Source organism: Scyliorhinus torazame, chromosome 3, assembly GCF_047496885.1.
Source record: "Scyliorhinus torazame isolate Kashiwa2021f chromosome 3, sScyTor2.1, whole genome shotgun sequence".
Taxonomy (NCBI): domain Eukaryota; kingdom Metazoa; phylum Chordata; class Chondrichthyes; order Carcharhiniformes; family Scyliorhinidae; genus Scyliorhinus; species Scyliorhinus torazame.
This window is the reverse complement of record NC_092709.1, coordinates 119,916,647-119,936,867: the sequence shown is the minus strand read 5'-3', so window position 1 is coordinate 119,936,867 and position 20,221 is coordinate 119,916,647. Positions and strand designations below refer to the sequence as shown.

At 45.9% G+C, this 20,221-nt stretch overlaps 1 protein-coding gene across 5 annotated transcripts in view; it reads right to left on the bottom strand.

Annotated features, from left to right (window-relative positions):
• fstl5 (follistatin-like 5) overlaps positions 1–20,221 on the bottom strand; it is a 1,269,795-nt gene that overhangs the window by 272,113 nt on the left and 977,461 nt on the right. The window lies entirely within an intron of this gene.

Sequence of the window (20,221 nt, the reverse complement as noted above, 5' to 3'; positions counted from 1 at the left end):
CTGGATTGTAGTTTTAGGGTACGAGAGATTGAGAGTATCGAGGTCAGGAGCACAGAATTGACTTCGCAGGAGGGGGCCAGTGTTCAGGTAGGTGGCTTGAAGTGTGTCTACTTCAATGCCAGGAGTATACGAAATAAGGTAGGGGAACTGGCAGCATGGGTTGGTACTTGGGACTTCGATGTTGTGGCCATTTCGGAGACATGGATAGAGCAGGGACAGGAATGGTTATTGCATGTTCCGGGGTTTAGGTGTTTGAGTAAGCTCAGAGAAGGAGGCAAAAGAGGGGGAGGTGTGGCGCTGCTAGTCAAAAACAGTATTACGGTGGCGGAGAGGATGCTAGATGGGGACTCTTCTTCCGAGGTAGTATGGGCTGAGGTTAGAAACAGGAAAGGAGAGGTCACCCTGTTGGGAGTTTTCTATAGGCCTCCAAATAGTTCTAGGGATGTAGAGGAAAGGATGGCGAAGATGATTCTGGATAAGAGCGAAAGTAACAGGGTAGTTATTGTGGGAGACTTTAACTTTCCAAATATTGACTGGAAAAGATATAGTTTGAGTACATGAGATGGGTCGTTTTTTGTACAATGTGTGCAGCAGGGTTTCCTGACACAATATGTTGACAGGCCAACAAGAGGAGAGGCCACATTGGATTTGGTTTTGGGTAATGAACCAGGCCAGGTGTTAGATTTGGAGGTAGCACTTTGGGGACAGTGACCACAATTCGGTGACGTTTACGTTAGTGATGGAAAGGGATAAGTATACCCCGCAGGGTAAGAGTTATAGCTGGGGGAAGGGCAATTATGATGCCATTAGACACGACTTGGGGGGGATAGGTTGGAGAAGTAGGCTGCAAGTGTTGGGCACACTGGATATGTGGAGCTGGTTTAAGGAACAGCTACTGCGTGTTCTTGATAAGTACGTAACGGTCAGGCAGGGAGGAAGGTGTCGAGCGAGGGAACCGTGGTTTACCAAAGAAATGGAATCTCTTGTTAAGAGGAAGAAGGAGACCTATGTGAAGATGAGGAGTGAAGTTTCAGTTGGGGCGCTTGATAGTTACAAGGTAGTGAGGCAGCATCTAAAGAGAGAGCTAAGACGAGCAAGGAGGGGACATGAGAAGTATTTGGCAGGTAGGATCAAGGAAAACCCAAAAGCTTTCTATAGGTATGTCAGGAATAAAAGAATGACTAGGGTAAGAGTAGGGCCAGTCAAGGACAGGGATGGGAAGTTGTGTGTGGAGTCTGAAGAGATAGGCGAGATACTAAACGAATATTTTTCGTCAGTATTCACTCAGGAAAAAGATAATTTTGTGGAGGAGAATGCTGAGACCCAGGCTATTAGAATAGATGGCATTGAGGTACGTAGGGAAGAGGTGTTGGCAATTCTGGACAGGCTGAAAATAGATAAGTCCCCGGGGCCTGATGGGATTTATCCTAGGATTCTCTGGGAAGCCAGGGAAGAGATTGCTGGGCCTTTGGCTTTGATTTTTATGTCATCATTGGCTACAGGAATAGTGCCAGAGGACTGGAGGATAGCAAATGTGGTCCCTTTGTTCAAAAAGGGGAGTAGAGACAACCCCGGCAACTATAGATCAGTGAGCCTCACATCTGTTGTGGGTAAAGTCTTGGAGGGGATTATAAGAGACAAGATTTATAATCATCTAGATAGGAATAATATGATCAGGGATAGTCAGCATGGCTTTGTGAAGGGTAGGTCATGCCTCACAAACCTTATCGAGTTCTTTGAGAAGGTGACTGAACAGGTAGACGAGGGTAGAGCAGTTGATGTGGTGTATATGGATTTCAGTAAAGCGTTTGATAAGGTTCCCCACGGTAGTCTATTGCAGAAAATACGGAGGCTGGGGATTGAGGGTGATTTAGAGATGTGGATCAGAAATTGGCTAGCTGAAAGAAGACAGAGGGTGGGGGTTGATGGGAAATGTTCAGAATGGAGTTCAGTTACAAGTGGCGTACCACAAGGATCTGTTCTGGGGCCGTTGCTGTTTGTCATTTTTATCAATGACCTAGAGGAGGACGCAGAAGGGTGGGTGAGTAAATTTGCAGACAACACTAAAGTCGGTGGTGTTGTCGACAGTGCGGAAGGATGTAGCAGGTTACAGAGGGACATAGATAAGCTGCAGAGCTGGGCTGAGAGGTGGCAAATGGAGTTTAATGTAGAGAAGTGTGAGGTGATTCACTTTGTAAGGAATAACAGGAATGCGGAATATTTGGCTTATGGTAAAGTTCTTGGAAGTGTGGATGAGCAGAGGGATCTAGGTGTCCATGTACATAGATCCCTGAAAGTTGCCACCCAGGTTGATAGGGTTGTGAAGAAGGCCGATGGAGTGTTGGCCTTTATTGGTAGAGGGATTGAGTTCCGGAGTCATGAGGTCATGTTGCAGCTGTACAAAACTCTGGTACGGCCGCATTTGGAGTATTGCGTACAGTTCTGGTCACCGCATTATAGGAAGGATGTGGAAGCTTTGGAGCGGGTGCAGAGGAGATTTACCAGGATGTTGCCTGGTATGGAGGGAAAATCTTATGAGGAAAGGCTGATGGACTTGAGGTTGTTTTCGTTAGAGAGAAGAAGGTTCAGAGGAGACTTAATAGAGGCATACAAAATGATCAGAGGGTTAGATAGGGTGGACAGTGAGAGCCTTCTCCCGCGGATGGATATGGCTGGCACGAGGGGACTTAACTTTAAACTGAGGGGTAATAGATATAGGACAGAGGTCAGAGGTAGGTTCTTTACGCAAAGAGTGGTGAGGCCGTGGAATGCCCTACCTGCAACAGTAGCGAACTCGCCAACATTGAGGGCATTTAAAAGTTTATCGGATAAGCATATGGATGATAATGGCATAGTGTAGGTTAGATGGCTTTTGTTTTTTGACTTCCCATGTCGGTGCAACATCGTGGGCCGAAGGGCCTGTACTGCACTGTATCGTTCTATGTTCTATGTTCTAGGTACCGAGAAATTGCAGGTATAAGTTTTGATAACCAATTACATTGAATGTTCAGCTTTGTGTGGCTGCAGCAAGCTCATCTTGCAACAGCTCACATTCCTGTCATGTAGAGACATATACCAGCAGAAAATATGCTCTATCTATTTGCGCTGCGGGCCTGATTATCAGGGGCGTGGGCCAGAAGTCTCACCCTCTGGAACAACTGGCCAATTTATCAGTCAGCCCAATATAAAAAGGTATGTTTTATACATTTTTCGGCCTTCTCTCCCGTAACTCACTGTAAAAGATGTGACTGACACACATAAAAACTTCCCGTCAATGAAAACAATTCACCTCTGCAAACCTAACTTAACATCTTAGCCTAGAATTATTTGTTTTCTTATTATCAAAATCTTTTCCAGCACATCAACGAATGATTTTTTTCATAATGGCCAGAATATCACAGGGAATGCCCCACTCAATTTTAAGTCTTCATTTCTCACAGGCTAGCCATGCCTGTATATATATTCTGAAAATCAGCCTTTCACTTAAATGTATTGTTCAAGAAGTAAATAAAATATAGGGCAGCACGGTAGCATTGACGAATGTGATATAAAATAGTTACTTTAGAGATATTAGTTAATGTAATGTAGAGGTAGGCCAGTCTAATTCTGGTGAGTTCACAGACAAAGGATTTCAGACCGCATGGAAAAGCAGGAAGAGGTGTGTCCACCAAAGCAGGAGAAAAGGATGCTGGGTAATAGGGGCCAGAGGAAGGGATTGGAAGTGAGCCAATCAGAATAGATCAACAGGTCAGGAGTGATATAGGATGACCTATGGGCATCGTGTATGTGAAACTTGATGCCATTTGAATGTATCAGTACAGATTCCTTTGTTCCACATCCTCACTTGTTTCCAGAAGTCCATGGAGCAGAATATGCTTCGTGCTCCTGAGAATTGAGGAACGCTTGCAAGCTAAATAAAATAACTAATGCTGTACCTGCAAATCCATCTCGACTTTTATTGAGGTCAGACTGACGGGTAAAGAAACTTGGGATTCAACAATTGGTGCCGAAAACCCGGGATTTTTCAAGACGGTTCTGACCAACTGCGAAATCAGAATTAGACTGATTATGAACAGGAGGATGGGGAAAAAGGGCCCACAATGTAGAACTGGAAAATGACCACGCATTGATTTTTCCCCTCTTCTTATCGTCTGATTAGTCTGGTCGCTCGCGGTTGGTACGGAAAGATCGTCTCGACGAAATCAAAGGTCAGTCTGGGGATTAGCAATTTAATTGATGGGATTTCATATTGTTGATTCGGCTTGGGTTAGGTTTTTGGGTTGATGGGACATCTCAAATGATGATTCAATTCCAAGTATAAGTGTTTTTAAGGCTGATGCGACTTCAGTCGTGGAGGTTCAGTCTAGTATATGGGTTCAGGGGCTGATGGGACTCCAGTAGTGAGGGTTCAGTCCAGTATAACTGTTTTTAAATCTGAAGATGGTTCAACTCCATGTGTGAGTGTTTTAAATATATAGTTGATTAAGCTAAAATTGTACCCTTGGACTGTGGTGGCGAAGGGCGCAGTTCTGAGGACTAGTTGAGATTGTGGGGAATGCTGCATATTGGTTGAAGCAGAAGTCTCTCAAAGGGTTAACAGCAGCAGCCAAAGTTAAAGACGACAGACTGTGCTTCTCACTCAGGCCTTGAGATAACAGCAGCAGCCTGTAGTGTAATCGGATACCTTTCCTTTGAGTCAGTGAACTCCAGCAAAGTTACGTTTTGAATTAATTAAAGGAAACCAGTGGGTTTCTCCACCTCTTTGATAAAAGATATTATTTTCGAAAGCAATTGATTGAAATTGCCAGAATCTTAAGTTTTACTTACTTGAAATAATGTTTATCTCATTTTATTTGTGAATTAATAGAAACTTAAAGAAGATCACGGACACCATTTTAAAAAGTGTAAATCTGGAGATGATAGTTGACTTTGCCAACATTTTTGTGAATGTAAGAAAAATTTGTTAAAAGAAAAATTGTTAAGATAAAGAATTAATTAAGTTGTAAATGTTATACAAGTTTGTGTTAAGCAAATCGTAAATTTAGTTCTGAGTTGAGATCAGAGCTAAGCTTGCAAGTTGCAGTAATTCAATATGAATTTGCAAACATTTTTAAGTTTTTAAAAAAAAAACACTGTTAGAACCTTTTCAATCGGTTTGCCAAGAAAAAAAAAACGCGCAAGTAGAGACAGGAAAGGCACGGGTCAAACAAAAGATGAGCTACGTAGTTCAATGGCTGGCCTTGAATTGACAGAAAATGATTAATTCAATAATTTAAAAATGTCAGTAAAAGTTTTGACTGCACCTGTAGCATTGTCTGCACTAATTCCAGAACCACCAGAGTATAATAATTGATATCCAGTCACTGCTCCCAGATTCCAATCATGCCAGTAACTCCAGCCCTTTTGGGTGATAGTGTGGGTCCTGATTTACCATCTTCACGATCAGTAGAGAAAGAGGAGCTCTGTTCCGCAAGCCCAGTTAGCTCTAGGACCAGATCTCGGACAGCGAGAGAAGGGCTTGATCCTAACCAAAAACAATTAAGCATACCACCTATATCCCTCCAAACCAAGGGGAAACCGCAAATTTCAGAACAAAGGGAGCTGCAACAGATGATTTTGAAGAGAAAGAACTCCCTCTAGTGACAGGGAGGGACGTCAAAGTCTTGGAAGAACCAGAGGAAATAGCTAGAGTGCCTCCTGGTGAGACTCGGAAACAGTTGCCGATTAGGAAGATACCAATCACTTGAATTATGCTAGCCATGCCGCACTTCAGCAAGCCCATGCATTAGACGATGATAGGCGGACACAGATCCTGAATGCGTTGAATAGCACATTTCAAAAGCCCATAAATATTTCTGCTATCTTAGACCTAAAACCTAAGAAGACTGAAGAGCCAGAGGAATTTCTGGAGCGTTTTAATGAAATCTACTGTGGGCAATCAGGCGACTTGCTATATCAAAATGGTCAGAATTCCCCTCAATATTGTGCTATGTTAATGCATTGCCTACCACCTTCTGTGGCTACTGCTGTGAAATGTAATAACATGAATTGGACAGAGAACGACCCTTCCCAGATGGCAAGGGCAGTCAGATTTTATTGGAAGGAGGGTGTAGGCCAGGAAGGAGGCTCAGTTACAAAGGTTAAGACTGAGTATGTAATGAAAAAGGATGATCTGCGACCCCAACAAGCGGCAGAAATGGTAGTTTACCAGCAGGAGCCCCAATATTGTGACTTTGGGTGGGTGGATCAGCGAGGGGTAGGATACCAAACCCACCCAAAGGGACCCTCAGCTCCTTTTTATGGCCCACCGTATGCATCAACAGCTTTACAACCGCCGCCCCCTCTGAGGGGCCATTGGTCTACTGGGAGAAGAGGACGGGGCAGATATAGAGGGAGCAATGCATGTTTTAATTGCGGCCGTGCAGATCACTGGCAACAGGAATGCCCCTTTAAAAGACAGGCAGCAGAAGGAGGGGGTACCCACCAAGGGGAAGACAGACGAGATACACTGACTTCTCCCAGGCAAACCCTTTCCCAACACAGGATTGACTAGCTAATTTAGTCATAAGGACTCTCCAATTGGACAGGGAACCTATTATCTTTCTGCAGATAGGAGATGAACATCACTCATTTGTAAACGACACTGGAGCAGCCATGTCTTCTGTGCAATCAGAACTTTGACTACCACTATCCGACCACACGCAGCAATTGTCGGGGTTCCAAGGGCAGGTGTGTGAGTACCCTATTTCTGAACCTGTGACAGTCACATACGAGAATAAGTCTGCAGATCATCAGTTTGTAGTGACTACTGGATTGGACTGTAACTTGTTGGCCCGAGATTTACTGTGTATCTAGCTAGAGTGCGGAGACGAGGGGGTAACGGTTAAATCATGGAGGATGAGACAACAGTGCTATATTTCTATCACCCCCCAGTGGTGGACGTTAGACATTGAACATTCACTGCATCACGTTACCCTGGCCTATGACAGAACCGGACAAAACAGGGAGTTGGAGGACAAATACTGGCCATTAATTGGGACCGAATGGCCAGTCAAAGGTACAGCCACAGTCACGGGAAAAGAAGGTACAGCCGATTTTGTTACAATACCACCACATTTATGGCCACAGTCAGCTTCGGTAAGCCCTCATATTACACGTCAGGTCCACGACCAGTACCATGCCAGGGATCTGGGGCAAATGGTAAGGAGGGCAGTGGATCATTCGGATCCAACAGAGTACGCACTTCAAGTCATGCCAGACGGCCATAAAATATTTTGAGGTCCCTGAAACAATTAACACTCGACTGCAGCATCACTGGGGACATGATGTTTTGGAATATGTCAATACACAGGTCTGGGCGAAATACCCATCCCAAGTGGGAAAGACAAATGTTACACCTATAAAGGTAACGATTAAGGATCATGTAAAGCTACCTTCCATTCGGCAATACCCCCTGAAATCCAAAGCTGCTCCGTCTATAGACAAATTAATTCAAGAGCTGTTGCAACAGGGTATTTTGGTCCCTTGCCAATCAGAATGTAACACCCCCATACTTGCTGTGCCTAAACCAGCCAAACCAGACCAGTACCAATTAGTACAGGATTTACGTTCAATCAATGCCATCGCATAGCCGTTACATGCTCTCACCCTCCAACAGGATATTACGGTGTATAGCTCCCACTCGGTCATCGCACTACTGAGGCAACTGCAGACTCAGCATCTTACCGCAGCTCGTCAGAATAGGTATGAGGTATACCTTTTGAACAATCCACGTCTGACATTTAAATACTGTACCACTATCAATCCAGACTGTTTTCTTAGTGGTCCCCCTGTCCATGAAGACGCACCTGGCCACGACTGTTTCGCCTTGATTCAGGAAACTACCACAATAAGGGGCGATTTGAGTGACATTTCATCAGTACAACCTGACATGATTATGTGTGGTCAAATATCCCACCGGGGTTTAGTTAATGACCTACTGCAGGCCCTCCTTATGCCCGCGCAGATTTCCGTTATTAAATGCGCTGCCCACACAAATGGTAAGACCCCAGTTGACGTTGGTAATGAACAAGCAGATTGTGCAGCGCGGACAGCCGCGCAAATTCAGCAAGTGATGGTGCCTAAAATGTTAAGTCAGACTAAACGATCTACTATAAATATGTCTGCTTCTGACAAGTCAATGCCAACCATCCAAGACGTCATAAGGTTACAGGAGGATGCTCCTGAGAGTGATAAACAAATGTGGAAACGGTTAGGTTGTACATATGATTCTGTTTCCTCTTTATGGACCACGCCAGCACATCAGACTTGTATGTCTGATGTACTGGCTTTATGGGTCATTGAATGTGTACACTTTGCAACTCATTGTGGGGCTCGAGGGACTAGTGATTTGTTGTTGGACACTTGGTGGCATCCTAAAATGCAGGGGTTGGCCCAGAGTATCAGTAATCGGTGTTTGATTTGTCAGCAATATAACACCGGAAAAGGTATCCCTTGTGGGATGGGGCAAACCCCGTTGCCCAGTGGTCCCTTTGAGACGCTCCAAATGGATTACATTGAGTTGGAAAGGTGTCAATGTTATAAATATGTTTTGGTCATTGTGGATGGGTTCAGCAGATGGGTTGAGGCATATCCGACTACCGATAATAAAGCTGCTACTGTGGTTAAAGTTCTGATGCGGGAAATCATTCCCCGGTACAGTAGACCAGCTCAGTTGAGTTCTGATAACGGGCCTCATTTTCTTGGACAGATTAACCTGCCTCCCTTCTCCAGTGCTATTTTTCAGGTGTGGAGCAAGATGGAGTGGCTACGCACCGTCTGTGTGATATTTGGCCTCACTTCGCTTGAAGTGTTATTGGCGACGGACATGGAAAAGGGGAATATTATTTATACTTGTAACCCCAACCAATCTACAAGGATACATCACTTATGCAAAGGTGATGTTCTTCGCTGCCCCATAAAAGAGGACATGGTATCGACTCATGGAAGGTCATCAAAGTTAAGGAGAATGCAGGACTCATGAAGCAATTGCACCGGTCCCGGCGATGGGAAGGGAATATTATATGGACATTGCCTTGTTTTTGGAATACATGTAAATTTGATTTTGGATGTGTTAAGATTGGTGCAATAAAGGTAACATCAGGCCGTCAGGAGAGCGTAGGAAGAGGCTATGAGAAAGAGAGAGGGACTAGAGAGAGGACGGGGCGTGTGAGAAGGGAAGTACAGCTAGAACGTAGGTTACCGGGAGATACACTTAAGTTAGTTAAAGGCCAAACTGAGGAAAACCTGGGTAGTATGAATCTCTTCTACCAGATTTACCATCGCTTGTATGGCCACGGACGGGTTGTCTGCTACCCGAACCCCGCAGCAGTCTCTAGGTTATTTTGTGTTTCACCGCTTTGGGGCACTCCCCAAACGGTGGTTCATTGTCAGCATTCCGAGCCACTGCCCGAGCAAGTCACTCTTCCTTACGATCCGGGTTCAGCACCACCGGCTATTTGCCTTCCCCTTCCTCGGGATAATTCCCATTCACAGTATGATAGGCTGCAACGGTGAAGGGCGTATATACCTAGCCACTTCACTCCCAATAGGGATTCCCGGTCGTACGAGAATTGTTTCAGCAGTGAAGGAAACAGCTGTTTGCTGGTAGAGGTGGAAACGAATATAACATGTATGTTCCCCACCTGTACGGACAGGAGGTGCCATATCACCCAGGCGTCTGGCCAATGCGTTTGTTACAACACCACTTGCGTTCCATTGAACGCCGGCCTCCAGCTCCTTTGTGGCTGGGCGAATGTCTCTCATATCACTGTTGGGACTAGGGCTTTCCGCATTGCTAGGCGGCCCGAATGGGCGTTTCGAAGCTGGATAAACTGGGCTACTGGGGGATCCTTACGCAACCGATATACTGATTGTGATGCTAGCCTGCACACGGAGCAAGGATACTACTTTTTATTTAATGGCACAGCGACCAACGTTTTGTCACCCCCATTTCCCCGCCAAATTGCTATAGAGACTCTAGTCCTTACCACAGTCCCCTGCCCTTCGGCGTGGAAGCTGCATAATCAGTCAGCACGCCGGGCAGTCTCTGCTGAATTGTGCGAGAACTGGAAAAAACCTCAGGTTCTCGCACCCAACCGGGGCCACTCAGCCGGGTGGGGGATTCTGAGCGTCTTGACACTGGGAGGTGTGGGGGGTTCCTTGGCTGTTAGTGATCGGAATTATTTTATTTGTGGCCTTACCATCTTGGGAAATGAAACCTTGGGAGCCCTCGGGGCAATAACCAAGGAATTGTCTCAGCTACGGTTGTTTGCAATGCAGAACCGGTATGCTCTTGACTATCTTCTGGCCCGTGAGGGTGGGGTATGCGCCATAGTGCAGGGCAAGTGTATCATGGGAGTTCAGGACTTGACCGCTAACATCACTAAATTTATGGATCACATACGGGATCACCTGGACGGAATGCAGGATCCTGGCTCTTGGGGTAACTGGGGATTTGGGGGTTGGAAGGACTGGTTGATAAATATGGCCATGTATTTAGTGGTGGCTATCGGCTGCATCTTTGTGGGCCTAGCCATCCTTAAATGTGTGTTGGGTAGAATGCGGGGTGCACTGGAACAGATCAACGCCCCTAAAATCTTAACTGTTAAAATCCATGAGGGTGCAGCAGATGAGGGGGGGCTAAGCCAGGAATTGGAAATGCAGCGACGGATCTTTTTAGATGAGGAACCGTAGCTATGGATTGGATAGTTCGGTTATCATGGAATGATAAAAGGAGGGAATGACGAATGTGATATAAAATAGTTACTTTAGAGATATTAGTTAATGTAATGTAGAGGTAGGCCAGTCTAATTCTGGTGAGTTCACAGACAAAGGATTTCAGACCGCATGGAAAAGCAGGAAGAGGTGTGTCCACCAAAGCAGGAGAAAAGGATGCTGGGTAATAGGGGCCAGAGGAAGGGATTGGAAGTGAGCCAATCAGAATCGATCAACAGGTCAGGAGGGATATAGGATGGCCTACGGGCATCGTGTAGGTGAAACTTGATGCCATTTGAATGTATCAGTACAGATTCCTTTGTTCCACATCCTCACTTGATTCCAGAAGTCCATGGAGCAGAATGTGCTTCGTGCTCCTGAGAATTGAGGAACGCTTGCAAGCTAAATAAAATAACTAATGCTGTACCTGCAAATTCATCTCGACTTTTATTGAGGCCAGACTGACGGGTAAAGAAACTTGGGATTCAACAGCATTGTGGATAGCACAATTGCTTCACAGCTCCAGGGTCCCAGGTTTGATTCCGGCTTGGGTCACTGTCTGTGCGGAGTTTACACATCCTCCCCGTGTGTGCGTGGGTTTCCTCCGGGTGCTCTGGTTTCCTCCCACAGTCCAAAGATGTGCAGGCTAGGTGGATTGGCCATGATAAATTGCCCTTAGTGTTCAAAATTGCCCTTAGTGTTGGGTGGGGTTACTGGGTTATGGGGATAGGGTGGAGGTGTGGACCTTGGGTAGGGTGCTCTTTCCAAGAGACGGTGCAGACTCGAGGAGCCGAATGGCCTCCTTCTGCACTGTAAATTCTATGAAATAACAAATAGTAGTTCCATGGCTGTAAAGTTATTTACAATAAAAGAAAGAAGAGCTCCATTTTCAGAGCTTACCAAAAGATCTAAAAAAATGAGCTCTGTTGCACTTGTACAGCTAACTGCAAGAACTAATATCTGGATGATACTGACTGAGATGAATATAACATAAGAACATGGAGCAGGAGTAGGCCATCTGGCCCCTCGAGCCTGCTCCACCATTCAATGAGATCATGGCTGATCTTTTGTGGACTCAGCTCCACTTTCCGGCCCGAACACCATAACCCTTAATCCCTTTATTCTTCAAAAAACTATCTATCTTTATCTTAAAAACATTTAATGAAGGAGCCTCTACTGCTTCACTGGGCAAGGAATTCCATAGATTCACAACCCTTTGGGTGAAGAAGTTCCTCCTAAACTCAGTCCTAAATCTACTTCCCCTTATTTTGAGGCTATGCCCCCTAGTTCTGCTTTCACCCGCCAGTGGAAACAACCTGCCCGCATCTATCCTATCTATTCCCTTCATAATCTTATATGTTTCAATAAGATCCCCCCTCATCCTTCTAAATTCCAATGAGTACAGTCCCAGTCTACTCAACCTCTCCTCGTAATCCAACCCCTTCAGCTCTGGGATTAACCTAGCGAATCTCCTCTGCACACCCTCCAGTGCTAGTATGTCCTTTCTCAAGTAAGGAGACTAAAACAGAACACAATACTCCAGGTGTGGCCTCACTAACACCTTATACAATTGCAGCATAACCTCCCTAGTCTTAAACTCCATCCCTCTAGCAATGAAGAACAAAATTCCATTTGCCTTCTTAATCACCTGTTGCACCTGAAAACCAACTTTCTGCGACTCATGCACTAGCACACCCAGGTCTCTCTGCACAGCAGCATGTTTTAATATTTTATCGTTTATATAATAATCCCTTTTGCTGTTATTCCTACCAAAATGGATAACCTCACATTTGTCAACATTGTATTCCATCTGCCAGACCCTTGCCCATTCACTTAGCCTATCCAAATCCCTCTGCAGGCTTCCAGTATCCTCTGCACTTTTTGCTTGACCACTTATCTTAGTGTCGTCTGCAAACTTGGACACATTGCCCTTGGTCCCCAACTCCAAATCATCGATGTAAATTGTGAACAGTTGTGGGCCCAACACTGATCCCTGAGGGATACCACTAGCTACTGATTGCCAACCAGAGAAACACCCATTAATCCCCACTCTTTGCTTTCTATTAATTAACCAATCCTCTATCCATGCTACTACTTTCCCCTTAATGCCATGCATCTTTATCTTATGCAACAACCTTTTGTGTGGCACCTTGTCAAAGGCTTTCTGGAAATCCAGATATACCACATCCATTGGCTCCCCATTATCTACCGCACTGTTAATGTCCTCAAAAAATTCCACTAAATTAGTTAGGCACGACCTGCCCTTTATGAACCCATGCTGCGTCTGTCCAATGGGACAATTTTCATCCAGATGCCTCGCTATTTCTTCCTTGATGATCGATTCCAGCATCTTCCCTACTACCGAAGTTAAGCTCACTGGCCTATAATTACCCACTTTCTGCCTACCTCCTTTTTTAAACAGTGGTATCACGTTTGCTAATTTCCAATCCACCGGGACCACCCCAGAGTCTAGTGAAGTTTGGTAAATTATCACTAGTGCATTTGCAATTTCCCTAGCCATCTCTTTTAGCACTCTGGGATGCATTCCATCAGGGCCAGGAGACTTGTCTATCTTTAGCCCCATTAGCTTGCCCATCGCTACCTCCTTGGTGATATAGAATTTACAGTGCAGAAGGAGGCCATTCGGCCCATCGAGTCTACACCGGCTCTTGGAAAGAGCACCCTACCCAAGGTCCACACCTCCACCCTATCCCCATAACCCAGTAACCCCACCCAATACTAAGGGCAATTTTGGACACTAAGGGCAATTTATCATGGCCAATCCACCTAACCTGCACATCTTTGGACTGTGGGAGTAAACCGGAGCACCCGGAGGAAACCCACGCACGCACGGGGAGGATGTGCAGACTCCGCACAGACAGTGACCCATGCCGGAATCGTACCTGGGACCCTGGAGCTGTGAAGCAATTGTGCTATCCACAATGCTACCGTGCTGCCCAATCCTCTCAAGGTCCTCACCTGTCATAGCCTCATTTCCATCAGTCACTGGCATGTTATTTGTGTCTTCCACTGTGAAGACCGACCCAAAAAACCTGTTCAGTTCCTCAGCCATTTCCTCATCTCCTATTATTAAATCTCCCTTCTCATCCTCTAAAGGGCCGATATTTACCTTAGCCACTCTTTTTTGTTTTATGTATTTGTAGAAACTTTTACTATCTGTTTTTATATTCTGAGCAAGTTTACTCTCATAATCTATCTTACTCGTCTTTATAGCTTTTTTAGTAGTTTTCTGTTGCCCCCTAAAGATTTCCCAGTCCTCTAGTCTCCCACTGATCTTTGCTACTTTGTATGTTTTTTCCTTCAATTTGATACAGAAGGCGGCAGCGGTGCGCAGGGGCCTTCTGGGAGGTGAGTAGTGAGTTTAAAAGCTCTTACCTTTACAGGAGCAGCCCTTTGGATTTCGGCGGCAGCAGTGCGCAGGGGCCTTCTGGGAGGTGAGTAGTGAATTTAAAAAGCCTTACCTTTACAGGAGCAGCCCTTTGGATTTCGGCGGCAGCGGTGCGCAGGGGCCTTCTGGGAGGTGAGTAGTTGAGTTTAAAAGCTCTTACCTTTACAGGAGCAGCCCTTTGGATTTCGGCGGCAGCGGTGCGCAGGGGCCTTCTGGGAGGTGAGTAGTTGAGTTTAAAAGCTCTTACCTTTACAGGAGCAGCCCTTTGGATTTCGGCGGCAGCGGTGCGCAGGGGCCTTCTGGGAGGTGAGTAGTGAGTTTAAAAGCTCTTACCTTTACAGGAGCAGCCCTTTGGATTTCGGCGGCAGCGGTGCGCAGGGGCCTTCTGGGAGGTGAGTAGTGAATTTAAAAAGCCTTGCCTGGTCCCGTGTCTGTTCTTCTTTTCTGTTTTATTTGTTTTTATATAAGGCGGGAACCGGAAGTTCGACCTCTGGCAAGTCCCGCCCCAACCAATAAATTCTGGTGGAGAGGAAACCCGAGACACTACACGTGTAGTGTCTCCCACCCGCCCTCCTCCTCTAACCTAATAATAAGACCCATTGGTGTAAGGTAAGTGCCATATTATATTATTATATTATTAGCATTGTGCAGGTCAAGGATCGGAGGTGGAGGAGCAGTCTCTGTCAGCGAGAGAACCCGAGAACATCTCAGACACTCAGAAGGTAAGAAGGTAAGTAAGTGATTTTTACTTTTATACCTTTTTTCAAATTGTGTGTGTCGGGGGGAAACTGAAGTGACATCACAGAAAAGCTGTGACCAGAGTGGCTGGTTGGGATTCTAACCTAAATTTAAAAAAAATTTGAGTATTTGGGAACTAACTAAACATAATAACTTAATTATGATTTAGAGGATATCTAAGCCAGAGATCGGAGAGTATTATAGTTAGCTATCGCATTTCTATTAGAAATCTAGTGCTAGGAAACAGATAGTTGACAGTAACTTTGCAATTTTTAAAAAAAGTATTAAAAAAAAAAAGACAAATTTTAATTTTAATTAATTGACGCAATGTCAGTTAGAGGGGTGCTGTGCTCTGACTGTGAGATGTGGCAGGTCCGGGAGGCTTCCAGCGTCCCGGATGGCTTCATCTGCAGAAAGTGCACCCAACTGCAGCTCCTCACAGATCGCATGGTTCGGTTGGAGCAGCAATTGGATGCACTTAGGAGCATGCAGGTGGCGGAAAGCGTCATAGATCGCAGTTATGTAAATGTGGTCACACCCAAGGTGCAGGCAGAGAAATGGGTGACCACCAGAAAGGGCAGGCAGTCAGTGCAGGAATCCCCTGTGGTTGTCCCCCTCTCGAACAGATATACCCCTTTGGATACTGTCGGGGGGGATAGCCTATCAGGGGAAAACAGCAGCAGCCAGAGCAGTGGCACCACGGCTGGCTCTGATGTTCAGAAGGGAGGGTCAAAGCGCAGAAGAGTAATAGTAATAGGGGACTCTATAGTCAGGGGCACAGATAGGCGCTTCTGTGGACGTGAAAGAGACTCCAGGATGGTATGTTGCCTCCCTGGTGCCAGGGTCCAGGATGTCTCCGAACGGGTAGAGGGAATCCTGAAGGGGGAGGGCAAACAGGCAGAGGTCGTTGTACATATTGGTACTAACGACATAGGCAGGAAGGGGCATGAGGTCCTGCAGCAGGAGTTCAGGGAGCTAGGCAGAAAGTTAAAAGACAGGACCTCGAGGGTTGTAATCTCGGGATTACTCCCTGTGTCACGTGCCAGTGAGGCTAGAAATAGGAAGATAGAGCAGACAAACACGTGGCTAAACAGCTGGTGTAGGAGGGAGGGTTTCCGTTATCTGGACCACTGGGAGCTCTTCCGGGGCAGGTGTGACCTGTATAAGATGGACGGGTTGCATCTAAACCGGAGAGGCATAAATATCCTGGCCGCGAGGTTTGCTAGTGTCACACGGGAGGGTTTAAACTAGTATGGCAGGGGGGTGGGCACGGGAGCAATAGGTCAGAAGGTGAGAGCATTGAGGGAGAACTAGGGAATAGGGACAGTGTGGCTCTGAGGCAGAGCAGACGGGGAGAAGTTGCTGAACACAGCGGGTCTGGTGGCCTGAAGTGCATATGTTTTAATGCAAGGAGCATTACGGGTAAGGCAGATGAACTTAGAGCTTGGATTACTACTTGGAACTATGATGTTGTTGCCATTACAGAGACCTGGTTGAGGGAAGGGCAGGATTGGCAGCTAAACGTTCCAGGATTTAGATGTTTCAGGCGGGATAGAGGGGGATGTAAAAGGGGAGGCGGAGTTGCGCTACTTGTTCGGGAGAATATCACAGCTATACTGCGAGAGGACACCTCAGAGGGCAGTGAGGCTATATGGGTAGAGATCAGGAATAAGAAGGGTGCAGTCACAATGTTGGGGGTATACTACAGGCCTCCCAACAGCCAGCGGGAGATAGAGGAGCAGATAGGTAGACAGATTTTGGAAAAGAGTAAAAACAACAGGGTTGTGGTGATGGGAGACTTCAACTTCCCCAATATTGACTGGGACTCACTTAGTGCCAGGGGCTTAGACGGGGCGGAGTTTGTAAGGAGCATCCAGGAGGGCTTCTTAAAACAATATGTAAACAGTCCAACTAGGGAAGGGGCGGTACTGGACCTGGTATTGGGGAATGAGCCCGGCCAGGTGGTAGATGTTTCAGTAGGGGAGCATTTCGGTAACAGTGACCACAATTCAGTAAGTTTTAAAGTACTGCTGGACAAGGATAAGAGTGGTCCGAGGATGAATGTGCTAAATTGGGGGAAGGCTAATTATAACAATGTTAGGCGGGAACTGAAGAACATAGATTGGGGGCGGATGTTTGAGGGCAAATCAACATCTGACATGTGGGAGGCTTTCAAGTGTCAGTTGAAAGGAATACAGGACAGGCATGTTCCTGTGAGGAAGAAAGATAAATACGGCAATTTTCGGGAACCTTGGATGACAAGTGATATTGTAGGCCTCGTCAAAAAGAAAAAGGAGGCATTTGTCAGGGCTAAAAGGCTGGGAACAGACGAAGCCTGTGTGGCATATAAGGAAAGTAGGAAGGAACTTAAGCAAGGAGTCAGGAGGGCTAGAAGGGGTCATGAAAAGTCATTGGCAAATAGGGTTAAGGAAAATCCCAAGGCTTTTTACACTTACATAAAAAGCAAGAGGGTAGCCAGGGAAAGGGTTGGCCCACTGAAGGATAGGCAAGGGAATCTATGTGTGGAGCCAGAGGAAATGGGCGAGGTACTAAATGAATACTTTGCATCAGTATTCACCAAAGAGAAGGAATTGGTAGATGTTGAGTCTGGAGAAGGGGGTGTAGATAGCCTGGGTCACATTGTGATCCAAAAAGGCGAGGTGTTGGGTGTCTTAAAAAATATTAAGGTAGATAAGTCCCCAGGGCCGGATGGGATCTACCCCAGAATACTGAAGGAGGGTGGAGAGGAAATTGCTGAGGCCTTGACAGAAATCTTTGGATCCTCGCTGTCTTCAGGGGATGTCCCGGAGGACTGGAGAATAGCCAATGTTGTTCCTCTGTTTAAGAAGGGTGGCAGGGATAATCCCGGGAACTACAGGCCGGTGAGCCTTACTTCAGTGGTAGGGAAATTACTGGAGAGAATTCTTCGAGACAGAATCTACTCCCACTTGGAAGCAAATGGACGTATTAGTGAGAGGCAGCACAGTTTTGTGAAGGGGAGGTCGTGTCTCACTAACTTGATAGAGTTTTTCGAGGAGGTCACTAAGATGATTGATGCAGGTAGGGCAGTAGATGTTGTCTATATGGACTTCAGTAAGGCCTTTGACAAGGTCCCTCATGGTAGACTAGTACAAAAGGTGAAGTCACACGGGATCAGGGGTGAACTGGCAAGGTGGATACAGAACTGGCTAGGCCATAGAAGGCAGAGGGTAGCAATGGAGGGATGCTTTTCTAATTGGAGGGCTGTGACCAGTGGTGTTCCACAGGGATCAGTGCTGGGACCTTTGCTCTTTGTAGTATATATAAATGATTTGGAGGAAAATGTAACTGGTCTGATTAGTAAGTTTGCAGACGACACAAAGGTTGGTGGAATTGCGGATAGCGATGAGGACTGTCTGAGGATACAGCAGGATTTAGATTGTCTGGAGACTTGGGCGGAGAGATGGCAGATGGAGTTTAATCCGGACAAATGTGAGGTAATGCATTTTGGAAGGGCTAATGCAGGTAGGGAATATACAGTGAATGGTAGAACCCTCAAGAGTATTGAAAGTCAAAGAGATCTAGGAGTACAGGTCCACAGGTCATTGAAAGGGGCAACACAGGTGGAGAAGGTAGTCAAGAAGGCATACGGCATGCTTGCCTTCATTGGCCGGGGCATTGAGTATAAGAATTGGCAAGTCATGTTGCAGCTGTATAGAACCTTAGTTAGGCCACACTTGGAGTATAGTGTTCAATTCTGGTCGCCACACTACCAGAAGGATGTGGAGGCTTTAGAGAGGGTGCAGAAGAGATTTACCAGAATGTTGCCTGGTATGGAGGGCATAAGCTATGAGGAGCGATTGAATAAACTCGGTTTGTTCTCACTGGAACGAAGGAGGTTGAGGGGCGACCTGATAGAGGTATACAAAGTTATGAGGGGCATAGACAGAGTCTTTTCCCCAGGGTAGAGGGGTCAATTACTAGGGGGCATAGGTTTAAGGTGAGAGGGGCAAGGTTTAGAGTAGATGTACGAGGCAAGTTTTTTACGCAGAGGGTAGTGGGTGCCTGGAACTCACTACCGGAGGAGGTAGTGGAAGCAGGGACGATAGGGACATTTAAGGGGCATCTTGACAAATATATGAATAGGATGGGAATAGAAGGATACGGACCCAGGAAGTGTAGAAGATTGTAGTTTAGTCGGGCAGTATGGTCGGCACGGGCTTGGAGGGCTGAAGGGCCTGTTATTGTGCTGTACATTTCTTTGTTCTTTGTTTGTTCTTTGATATCACCAAGGAGGTAGTGATGGGCAAGCTAATGGGGCTAAAGCTAGACAAGTCTCCTGGCCCTGATGGAATGCATCCCAGAGTGCTAAAAGAGATGGCTAGGGAAATTGCAAATGCACTAGTGATAATTTACCAAAATTCACTAGACTCTGGGGTGGTCCCGGCGGATTGGAAATTAGCAAACGTGACACCACTGTTTAAAAAAGGAGGTAGGCAGAAAGTGGGTAATTATAGGCCAGTGAGCTTAACTTCGGTAGTGGGGAAGATGCTGGAATCAATCATCAAGGAAGAAATAGCGAGGCATCTGGTTGGAAATTGTCCCATTGGACAGACGCAGCATAGGTTCATAAAGGGCAGGTCGTGCCTAACTAATTTAGTGGAATTTTTTGAGGACATTAACAGTGCGGTAGATAACGGGGAGCCAATGGATGTGGTATATCTGGATTTCCAGAAAGCCTTTGACAAGGTGCCACACAAAAGGTTGTTGCATAAGATAAAGATGCATGGCAATAAGGGGAAAGTAGGAGCATGGATAGAGGATTGGTTAATTAATAGAAAGCAAAGAGTGGGGATTAATGGGTGTTTCTCTGGTTGGCAATCAGTAGCTAGTGGTGTCCCTCAGGGATCAGTGTTGGGCCCACAACTGTTCACAATTTACATCGATGATTTGGAGTTGGGGACCAAGGGCAATGTGTCCAAGTTTGCAGACGACACTAAGATAAATGGTAAAGCAAAAAGTGCAGAGGATACTGGAAGTCTGCAGAGGGATTTGGACAGGCTAAGTGAATGGGCTAGGGTCTGGCAGATGGAATACAATGTTGACAAATGTGAGGTTATCCATTTTGGTAAGAACAACGGCAAAAGGGATTATTATTTAAATGATAAAAAATTAAAACATGCTGTTGTGCAGAGAGATCTGGGTGTGCTAGTGCATGAGTCGCAGAAAGTTGGTTTTCAGGTGCAACAGGTGATTAAGAAGGCAAATGGAATTTTGTCCTTCATTGCTAGAGGGATGGAGTTTAAGACTAGGGAGGTTATGCTGCAATTGTATAAGGTG